An 11,323-nucleotide genomic window follows, 5' to 3' on the forward strand; every position below is an offset into this window, starting at 1 on the left:
CAGATTTTAGCATTAATAAGCAGCCTGTGATGATTTGACTGATATATTAACAAAAATGAACTTGTGTGTGATTTGCTAAGCTGATGATGGAGGTTGTTTAAATGACGAGGGAAGCTGGAATTCCCTCATCAGGCTGTAAAATGTGGAAATAATTGTTACTCTGGTTTATAAGAGCTGTAGAGAAAACCTTTATGGAATCATGAATCATTTCATATTCTGGCCAGAGTGAGACATGCACAGGAAGTTTCTGTTTGAGTTTTCTGTATCACTTTCCTGTGATCGCAATCAGCTGTTTAGACTGCAGTCTTTTAGCGCTCCATGCAGCTCACACACAGAACACACACAGAACACACACAGTCCTTTTTCATTATCAAGGGACAAAAATCAAATCAGCCTCCATTTTGCAGAACCTGATCTGCATCAGCCTTCAACCAGTCAACAGTCTGTTTTTGCTTAGTTTGTTATGTTTAAATGTTTCAGCAAGTCAAACAAGTTTTAATATCAGCCAGAGATAAATATGAATAACAAAAAGCTGTTTTCAAAGGACAGTTACATTTTTTAGCGAAAAAAGCTATACATGTCATGATGTGTGGTTTTAAAGTGGACCCAGATTCAAAATCCACACTTTTGCATTTGTGGATGTCTCTAGACTGATCTACTGGAGGCGTTGAGTAGATTAGTCAGAACTCCAGCAGCAGCGTTCTGGATCAGCTGCAGCTGGAGGATTGATTTGTTAGGCAGATCTGTAGAGACACTGTTGCAGAAACGAATGTGACTAAAGATAAACGCCAGGAAGATCCTGCTGAAACATTAGTCCTTTAATCCTGGAAATGTTCTTCAGGTGATACAAGGCCAACTTTGTAACTGTCTTTATGTGACTCTGAAGGTTCAGGTCAGAGTCCATCACTGCTCCCAGATTTCAACCTGATCTGTAATTTCCAGCTGAAATAACTGAACTCTGCAGAATCACAGTGATCTACAAATGGAGAAAATTAACAAATGAGAGGACACTGACAGCTCATAACCAACATAACCAGAACAACATCTAAAGAACTGAAGAGCTCAAGCTCATGATTCAACAATCACAAAGAGAGACTGAATAAAATTGCCTAAAAAGGCCACAAACCCTGCTGACCAGAAAGGACACAACATGACTTCTGTTTGACAAAGAAACCAAGCAAACAAACATATTAATCATCCCTCAGGCTGCTTTGCTTCTGATTAATCTGATCGGTTTCATGGATCAGGTAGATTATGCAGCAGGAGACTGGCTCAAAACATATGGTCAATTTAAACCGAAATGATGGTTGTCGAGTGGCCTAGTTAAAGTTCAAACTTCAACTTCATTGGAAAAAAAGGTAAATTTGCGTTTAAAAACCCAACCATGAAGTGGGATTAAAACAATTCCAGAAAGAAGAGAGATCCAAAATGGCTTCCACATTGATGTAAAAGACTCATTGACCAGTTGAGTGAACACTTGTTGCCAAAGGGAGCAAAACTAGTTATTAGATTATTAGATGCATTCCCTCAGGTCATCTCATGTTAAAATTAGTTTTTATCTTCTGGGACATTTAGGCAGAACATTAAAGTCAAATCTGTGAGGGGAAAATGGTCCTTTGTGATGCTGCGTACTGCTCAGCTAGGTGAGTCTCCATCTGACTCATCACAGCTCTCTGTCCCTGCAGCATTAATAACACCAGCTCACACACACAGGCTGAACCCAACAGATGTACTCTGAATTCATCTGCAGACTGGAATAATGTGTGTTTGAGTGTGTCAGGCTGTGAACAATGCATGTGAGTGTTTCCCTCCGGCTGAGTGTTAGTGTGCAACAGAGTACAAAGACCATATTGTGAGAGACGTTCCACCAAACAAAGGAAAAGCAGCGTCTTCTGTCAGACATTCATGCGAGTGGGTGAGATGGGCGCAGACCCCGCATCTTTTTCAGCAATTGGATTGTCATCCACTGAAATTACAAAGTCAGTTACAGTAGAAATGACATTTCACAAACGGAGGAGAAACAGCTCAAGGTAAAATGAAGACCTGGATTTCATACCACACGGCCGTTTTCCAGTTCGGACTCTGCCATTGTCAGCTGGGTTTCCATTGCAAATGTGCATAAAACTTTGTCAATGTTAAGCTAATGTCAAAAAAACACAATTTCTCAAGTGCGGTGTTTCCATAAAATTGGAGGCACAATAAAAAAAAATCACAGGTGAAAAGTCTGTTCACATGATAAGTCATTAAAAAACATGGAACGCCATCAACCTCCAACTGCTTCCTGTTGTCTTCTTCTTCATGGGTTTGTGGCATGAAGAAACCCACACAGTTGTTGATCATGTGACTTGTAATGTGAAATAAGTGTTTCAGTTGCAGTTTTGAAAAATAAAGTTTTATGCAGTCAAAAAACCCACCTCAACCTAACCCAGAGGGTTTTTCAAAATGACCTCGTTTCCATTAAGTGAATTTATTTTGGAAATGTCAAATTGCACGATTGCATGATGAATGCAAACGCAGCTACAGTCGTCGCTGCCCTGGACGTCCCAACAAAAGTGAATGTTATCATATCTTTTCATGTTGCCACCACAAATTTCCATTTATTTTAGCATAATTTCCATCACATTTTATGATGGAAAAACAAAAACAACCTTCAACACATCTAACTAAAGAAACTGTATATCTCTTTTTGACAAGACGTATAAAGATCCATCCATCTGTTGCTTTCTCCCTTGCACTGAGATTGGGTCTCAGATTTAACAGATCCAAATAAATTAGATCTGTCCAGCCCTTCCTGGACATCCCCCACATATTCCCAGGTAAGGAGTGATGGATGCTCCTTCCCATGGGATGTTTCTGCTCGGAAACCTTGAAAGATGAGTTTGCCGGAAAATCTCCTTATCTGCTTCCTCCTCCTCCATCCTCCTATCTTCACCTTTCAGGTCGATTCCTTCTTCACAGCAACATTCTCATATCTGCAGATTAAGCCCTGATCCCTTTATGTACTCTTAAAGGGGCAGTATTATGTGAAATCCACTTTTTTGACATTTATGTCATGTTATAATGTTATACCCTCATCACAAGCATGCATGGAGTGTTGCTTTGATTCTTTCATGCATGTTTAAGAAATTCTTTAATCTCTCATGTCAACCGTCCGGGGTTTCCTAAAGGCTTGGCCTCATTGAGTGAAGCCTTTTCCTCGCAGCTCCTCCTCTGAGCTGCAGTCTCCAAACCGCCTCACAGAGCAGCCCTTTCCCACAACCCCCCCCCTCAGCTCCTTCAGACTAGCTTACAGGGATTAGCAAGCAAGTGATAGAACTGCAATTCTCATCACAGGAACTACTTCTTAGTGAAACACTGGTACAAACTATGTTAAAGGGTTAATAGAGAGATGTTGACGTGATAACTTCCTGAAGGCGGAGTCTCAGAAAGATCAGGAGCATCTTAAAGAGACAGAGGCCCATTTACAATGCATTAAATTACAAAGTCAAATTTCTTTTAAGTCATGTTTGATATTTTACAGCATTTTATGAGAACTGAAAGTAACTATGTTACTTGTTTGTTCTATAAAAATGACAGTACTACTACTACTTCCACTGCATTTATTACGGAAAGAAGCAAAACAAACAGAATACCTAATGGCTCTTATATATATCATTGTCTAATTCTTATTTTTGAGATTATATGGCAATTCAAGAGAATTATTTGCTTAACTAACTAACATGGTGTGGGTATTTTCTTGGATACCATCACTGAACTGGTCAGTGATCCATCCGTTACCCAGTCAGGACTTTTTTGATCCCTCTCACACCAGCCAGAGGATGGTTCTGAAAGCTGGTGAGGAAAACCCACATAAGCGCCATTCCCAGTCCAGCTCATACTTCTGATCCTGTTCTACCAAACATTTCCACCACTTAATGGACCCACCCGGACCTGGGGGCAGAGCCAAAATCCCAGACTCTGGAGAACCAGAGCATTGCCCGGGAATGCCAAGAGATTTTTAAAAACAGATCTGGTCACAAAACTCTGCTCCAACGAACAGGCAAAGAGTTACTGACGACTAAATGTTTCATGTCCCCACTCAGCTTTAGTTGATGTTACTTTAAAAAGTCTGACTTTGGCTATCATCAACCTACTCTGATTGGTCGAAGGTTGGCCATTTCCATGGGAGCCAAGAAACAAGTAAACCTCAGAGAACCTGAAATATGTCAAAACACTGAACTAAACAATACAGACACTCCTCTGACAATTTCAAAGATATGTGTCAGTGCAAAAAGAAAAAAACACATTTTTAAAGTTCAGTGTAATTTGCAGGAAGATTTATTGACAAACTGTACTGTTACAATTTTATAGATACCTTTGGGTAAATTAGTAAGTATCAAACTGGCCTTTACCAGTTTGTCAAAATTAATTTTACAGCTTCTCCTGACAGAATCTGTGGGACGAGGCATTCTGTTAAAACCAGCAGCTTGTTCTGCTCTTCACTTTGTCCAGAGTCTGGACGAATCAGCTGTTAAGAAACGACTGCTTCTTGGAGGCGTGGGCTCTGTTTAAGTTTTACATTTTACTCAGTTGCTAACGTTCAGACATGACAAATGTCACTCACCAGTTTGACATTACGACGCTTCCCGGAAGTTGCCTTTGCTGTAAACAACCATCTTCCATTGTGAAGAGAGAGGAGCTGATCTGAACGAGGCTGTTAATGTTAATTCTTTTTTTTTTAAATTTTTTAAAAAGTGTGGCCAGCATGAACTGAACTTTGCTCACTTCCTCTGCTGCCATCACTAAAACTACAGGCAGACTATAATTCTAAAACAGAGCAGAAATTCAATGTCATCATTCACAACATCTTCTGTTCATTGATTGGCCCAGTCGACATCCTACACAGAAAAATCCAAGTCAATGGGAGAAAGCCCAGGCTGAGCACTGAAGGGAGATGAGAACCAAGCAGAATGGTAATGACCTGGCGTGACATGCTGCTGTTTAAACAGAACTTATTTAATTCACCAGCTACTCTATTCCAATCACTCTAAACCAAATATTTTTGCCTCCTATTCTGGAGATAATCTGTCAACATCTTATCTAGGCTTCAAATCAAAAATGTTGGAATAGCAATGTTGCTGCAATGTTGGGGTTCAGCTTCCTGTCCCAAAGCAGAATCACACTCTGGAGACGAGTCACAAAAGGTGATGAATTTATTACCATGTTCAACACAGAATGTGGAAAATGCAATAAGGAAACACTTTTCCTTTCAGTTTGTGGCTGAGATCACGTCTGGGGGAGAAGAAAGTTAGTTTCCCATTTTGTCAATGGAAGTCCACCGTCATGGTCTCAGTCATGAGCGTGGTCAGTCCCTGCTGGGTCTGACCGTCTGTCTGGGTCCGACCAATACCAGTGATGTCATCAGCACACTTCAGGGAATTAACAGCCAAGACAAGAGGAGTGGGGAGGGAACACAACTCTGAGGGGCACCAGATGCTGCTGCTTCTTGTTTAAGAGAAGAAGCTCCCCACCCCCACCTGTTGCTGCCGGTCAGTCAGGACACTGGGGTCCACTGCTGGGAGCTGAGGGCCACCGCTGGGGGCCACTGCTGGGAGATGGAGGTTTAGCTTCTGGTATTTGCTTAATTTATCTATTTATTTATTCTTTGTTCTGGCATGTTCCTTGTGTTTTCTCTCTCTTTCCCACTTCTACCCAAAATATCTGTATGATCCTAAATTAATTAAAACAAGCAATATTAGAGAAAATGAAAATAATAATAAATTATCAAAAGAAAAGTATCCTAACCCACATAAACGATTCCTTTTTTGCTGTGACACCACTTGGTTGTGTTCTGTGTTTTGTCTTTGTCCTAAATCTATCCATTTAATGTGTACCTCCATTTGTTTTGTTCACTTTCATTTATTTTTTGTTGTTCATTCAAACTAAATTCCAACTAAATGGTTATTTCTTAATTTTTAGTTCTATATCTCCGTTTGTTAGTCTGTCATGTTGGTGGTGTTAAAGGTCGAGCTCAAGTAAACAAACAGCATCTAGAATGAAGTGGTGCAGGAGGAAGAATCTTAGGTCTAGGTCTTTGGTTTGTATGACTGTTACCTTTTATCCCTGCAGATGCACGTGTTTCTGTCTGTTTCATTTTTAATTCTTAACATGCAGTCCCTTTTTTATGAACAGAAGCAATGGCTCATTTAGCAACCTTCTCTCTTGTATTAAGCTAAGAGTGTGTGAAACTCAAAGCCACTCAAGTGCAGATCTCTCAATGTCTTTCAGCCAAAAAACACACAAACACATGGAGCCTCCTCCCTTCATAAAAGCAGAACTTTGAGACAGTCACACCGCAAAGTCAGGAATGTGGAGTTTACATGGGCAGCTTTATTTGGCCTGACGAAAATGTTCCCTCTTTGAGTTCAGAAAGCCACATCACCTTCTCTCTCTCTCTCTCTCAAGGAGAGAGAAAGAAAAAGACTTTAGCTACAAAAGCAGACACACGTGAAGTAGATGTCCAAAAAAAGCTCCATATGTTATTAACATTTAATACTGTTGGTTCCGTCTGTGGTGGGTCAGAGCTGAACACAGGATCTGTGACTAACAGAACAAACAGATTGACTTGAACAGAAATAGTGTATTTTAGCTAATATGGCTCAATCAAAAGGTGGAGTCAAATCCAACAAGGAAGAAAACAACAACTACAAACAACCAGTAGGTAAAAGCTAGAGATAAGTGGATGGAAGTGACTTTTTCTGTTGAAGTGAATTGACATGTTGTGAATTATTGCAATACAAACAAAGTGAACTGAACTGAATTCTATGTAAAAAGCGGAGCGTTTCAGTTTTATGAATTAAAGGAACAGGGAGTTACCCATAGTTCCAGTTCAGAAGTACAGAAAAAAAATACCAGAGTGAGACGCTGATCTTGTCTGAGCAGCTTTGAGTTTATTGCAGGCTGATGTTTATGCAGGTGGGATTCCTGGAACAGTTGTGTGTCTTGACTTAAGATGATAGATCTTCACAAAACAGATCACCATACTAATGCAGTGGGATATCAAATATTCAAGCTTTCCAAGCCTTATTGATAAAGCACTTTAAAACATAGAACCAATGTGTTACTTTCCCTCTGGGATTAATAAAGTTCATTCATTCATTCATTTAAGGCATCATCTACACTTAAAAGATATACTTTAATGTGTCTTTAAAGTAATTTAAGTCTTTTTTTTTTTTAAATAATGTCCAAAAATAATGAGACACTCTTCATGCCACTGAAGTATTATGTTACACTGTAAAGAGCAGGAAGGTGCAGTAATACTGAGTTATTTATCTAAGGCCTAATTGTCACCAAGATAGAGGAGAGAAAACAACTTTTGTTTTTTTTTTTATTGTTTGTTTTTGCTTTTTTTTTAAACACAGATAGGAGAGATTTGTGTGGATAATTTAACTGTTAGGAACAAGAAAACCTGGATTGATATTCTAGTGAGAAATCAAAGTAATTCTGTTTTCAAGAATTGTATTCTTTAAAATCCTCCTATAGTATAAAAACTAGCGCTTCATTCCCTGTTAAAGGTTCATATCTCTGAGTGGGAGGCGGTTGTTCACCTGAGCTAAAAATACTAAAAACAGGCTGTGCGTTTGTAGCGCGGCCTCCTGAGCCGATGGAGCATAAAGCAGGCAGACGATCGACACAGTTTGAAATTGTGACATGGCACCAAATATAACCCAACAAAGAAACAGCCACACACACTTATAACCCAAATACAAAGAGACAAACCAGCACACAAAAATCACTTTAATGAATTCAATAAATCACCTCAAACTGACTAATAGGACAATAAAGAAGCAGATTTTTTTTGACGGTCACTGTGTAAGAGAGCTGCTGCTCATGTTTCTGTGAGGCAGACGGACTTTGTTCCATGACTGTGACCCACTTCTGCATGTGATCTCACATTTGAATGGGCAGCCGTCATTACAGCACCAGTTAACTTTTAATCCTGTTCAGCAAAGTATAATTAAAGCATAAATCCATGCTGTGTCTGCGGACGAACCAGAGAACAACGATAAATGCAGAAGCTCGTCTAACTGCAGTCAAAACATCTGAGAACAACTCATACATCACCGGCTGTGTTTCCATTACTAATGTGCAAAAACCTTTGTCAATATTCCACTAATGTCAAAAAAATACAACCACACAATTGTGGTGTTTCCATTAAATAAGAAACACAATTAAAACATGAATATGTTTGTTCAAGTGATAAATCATTAAAAAAAAAACCTTTAGCACCAAAATCCTGAAACTACTTCCTGTCATCTTCTTCGTTGTTTGAGCCACGGGGCAACATCACGAGTCATTTGATGCAAAAGAAGAGTTTTCATTGCAGCTTTACAAGATAAACCAATTTTGACATAATCAAAAAACAAAAAAACCACACACACACCTCGTCCTAGTGCCATGGAGATTAAAGGGTTTCTCTTTACATTTATTTTTTATCTATATCTATGTATACACACATCACGGACTGTTTTCTTCACACACATACAACCTGTAAATTTTATCTGCCATTATTTATCTTGTATTATATTATATACATATATAATCCATTCCCTAACATTCTTGCATATTCTGTATAATCTGTGCATATACGTAGCTCCCATATTTATATTTATAAACAATATCTATATCTCTTGCTATAACCCCTTATAGTCCATACATACATAGTCTTGTACATCTGTAAATAAATATTTATATCTCGTAGAGCACTTCTGGATAGATGCAAACTACATCTCGTTGCTTGTACTTGGGACAGTGCAATGACAATAAAGTTGAATTCTATTCTATTCTATTCTATTTATTTATTTCGAACTGAAAAAAGTAAAAGCAAGAAAGAAGAAAAAAAATGTTTTATTCAAAACAAATTAATATGCCCAAGTGACATGAAATTTTATATTATCTGTTCCAAAAGGAGCAGGTAGAAGATAGAAGATCTTATGATTTCCTGCCCCTTTCATACTCACCAACTTATAAACAATTAAATGTCCAAACACCAGATCAACATAAATTATTTCCATCTTACATGACATTTAAATCTCACATTCTCATCTTTAGATGTGCAATTATTTAAACACTTTTTATATCATCAATAGCATTTATGATATACAATATGATATGCATATTGATATCATATGACAATATGACATTATTGGGAAATATGTTGTATATGTTATACAACATATTGGGAAATATGTTGTATATGTTATACAGCATATTTCCCAATAAGTTCCTTTTTAAACAGTTTCTTAAACTGGTTTCTATTTGTACTCTTATTGAGCTCATTATTCGATCCATTCCATAAATCTACTCCACACACTGATAAACAAAACTCTTTTAGGTTGTTCTAATACATTGTTTTTTAAAATGTCCTTCTACTCTTAAATTATAACCCCATCCCCCCCCTTTTTTTGACACAAAACATTTTTTGTATATTGTGTGGAATTTGGTGGTTTCTGTGTCTGTTTTTCAGTACCAAACAAGTTCAGCTCCTCAAAAAGCATGCGCCTACTGGAATAACAACCCCATTCATGCAGAGTCAGGCCCAGTTTGTAAATGACCATTTTCAAATAAACAGAGCTGGACCTTTGATTTAAACAAGCCATGTATACAGTGGAGCGTTTACGTCGCCCCTGACAGTCTGCCCACCAGCTTCCTATAGCGCTCAGCCTGCCAAGCCTGATCAGTGTTGGTGTTGGCAGGAAGCACTGCGCTCAGCTGACTGTTTGGCTCCCTGCTCCATGTGACACCAGCCAGCTGCTCAAATGTACTGCTAGCAAAGAACAGAATTCCGCAAAAAGGGTTTAGTTTGGATTTTTGTTTCCAGTTTCAAATTTTTAGGTTCCACAGTTACACTGCAAATACACAAAGTCTTACCAAGTGTTTTTGGTCGAGTTTCTTGTTCACTTTTTGTACACTTGAAATAAGAACAAACTAACTAACAAGTAACTTTTCAGCAACATATAGGAGCTTAATGCCTTAATATTGATGAAAAAGTACTTGTTCTACTATTTTGCTTGTAACATGGGGAAATGTCTTGTTATAAGTGAAATAATCATCAAGTACAACTAGTCCTTTTTTATCAATAATTTTTTCATCAGAATTAAGCTCCTATGTCTGGCTGGAAAGTTACTTTAAGTCAGACTTGTCTTATTTCAAGTGTACTAAGAAACTAGACCACAAATCCTTGATAAGATTTTGGATTTTTTCAGTGTGCTATCTAGAGTCTGGGTTGAGTTTTTACGAGGCTAACTTCTTTTTTATCTTAGGTAAATGTTCATACTTTATGCATTATTGTTATTCTGTACTGAACTGTCACTTTCAGACAAACTGTAGCCTAATATTAGCCCGCATAGCTGCGCTGTGTGATGTGGTTCAATCAAAAATCCTCTGAGAAAGTCAAGTGAATTTAAAAACATCAGATATCATTAACCTGTATCGTGGAGTAACTTCAATTCGGACGTTTTGGTTTTAAAATACTTTGACTGTCTTGTTGCTGAAATCTTCTATACAAATAAATTGATTGATTAAATCAGGGGTCGGCAACCTTTTCTATTCAAAGAGCCATTTGGGACCGCGTCCCAATAAAAAGAAAGCACTTGGAGCCACAACCCATTTTGACGTCATATATATATAAAACCTACTGTATATGCTATGTACAAAAATCGATACTATGTTGCGTTTATGAAATCAACGAACTGCTGCAGAGAACACAAAATTTTATTTCTGCATGTAACAAAACGCATTTTACACTTTGTTGATGCTCAAATTCAAACAAAATACCCTCTGTCTATTTGGGTCTTTGTATTTAAGAAATAAAAATCGAAACTTACCCATGGGCAAGTTTCGACTGAAGGAAAAATAGAAACAGAATGCAGTCACCTGTCCTCCTCTTATTCAGGAGATAAAAATCAAAACTTAGCCAAATATTATCCACCGGCACTGAACGAACCAAGCAAACCTAAAAATGCGCAGTCTGCTTCTGTGTCCCGTAGTACTGTACGGAGCCCTCTAGGGAACATGGGGGACAGTTTTTACTATTAACAAGTTTTTATTATTAAAAACACGACAATCTAATTATGGTAAAGGGCCGCACTGGGTTAACTCGGGGAATCTCATCTGTCCGTGTATCAATCAACTCCAAACCTCTTCTTTGTTCTGCCACAATTATCGATTTATTCCATTTTTTTGATCATGCTCCAAACTTTGCAAGGACTGGCCGCCCCGCTCACCGCTTCCTCATACACACAAAGCCAGTATCCTTCCCATTCATTCCTTGGTGTCGTCACTC

This window comes from Xiphophorus hellerii, chromosome 8 (assembly GCF_003331165.1).
Source record: "Xiphophorus hellerii strain 12219 chromosome 8, Xiphophorus_hellerii-4.1, whole genome shotgun sequence".
Lineage (NCBI taxonomy): Eukaryota > Metazoa > Chordata > Actinopteri > Cyprinodontiformes > Poeciliidae > Xiphophorus > Xiphophorus hellerii.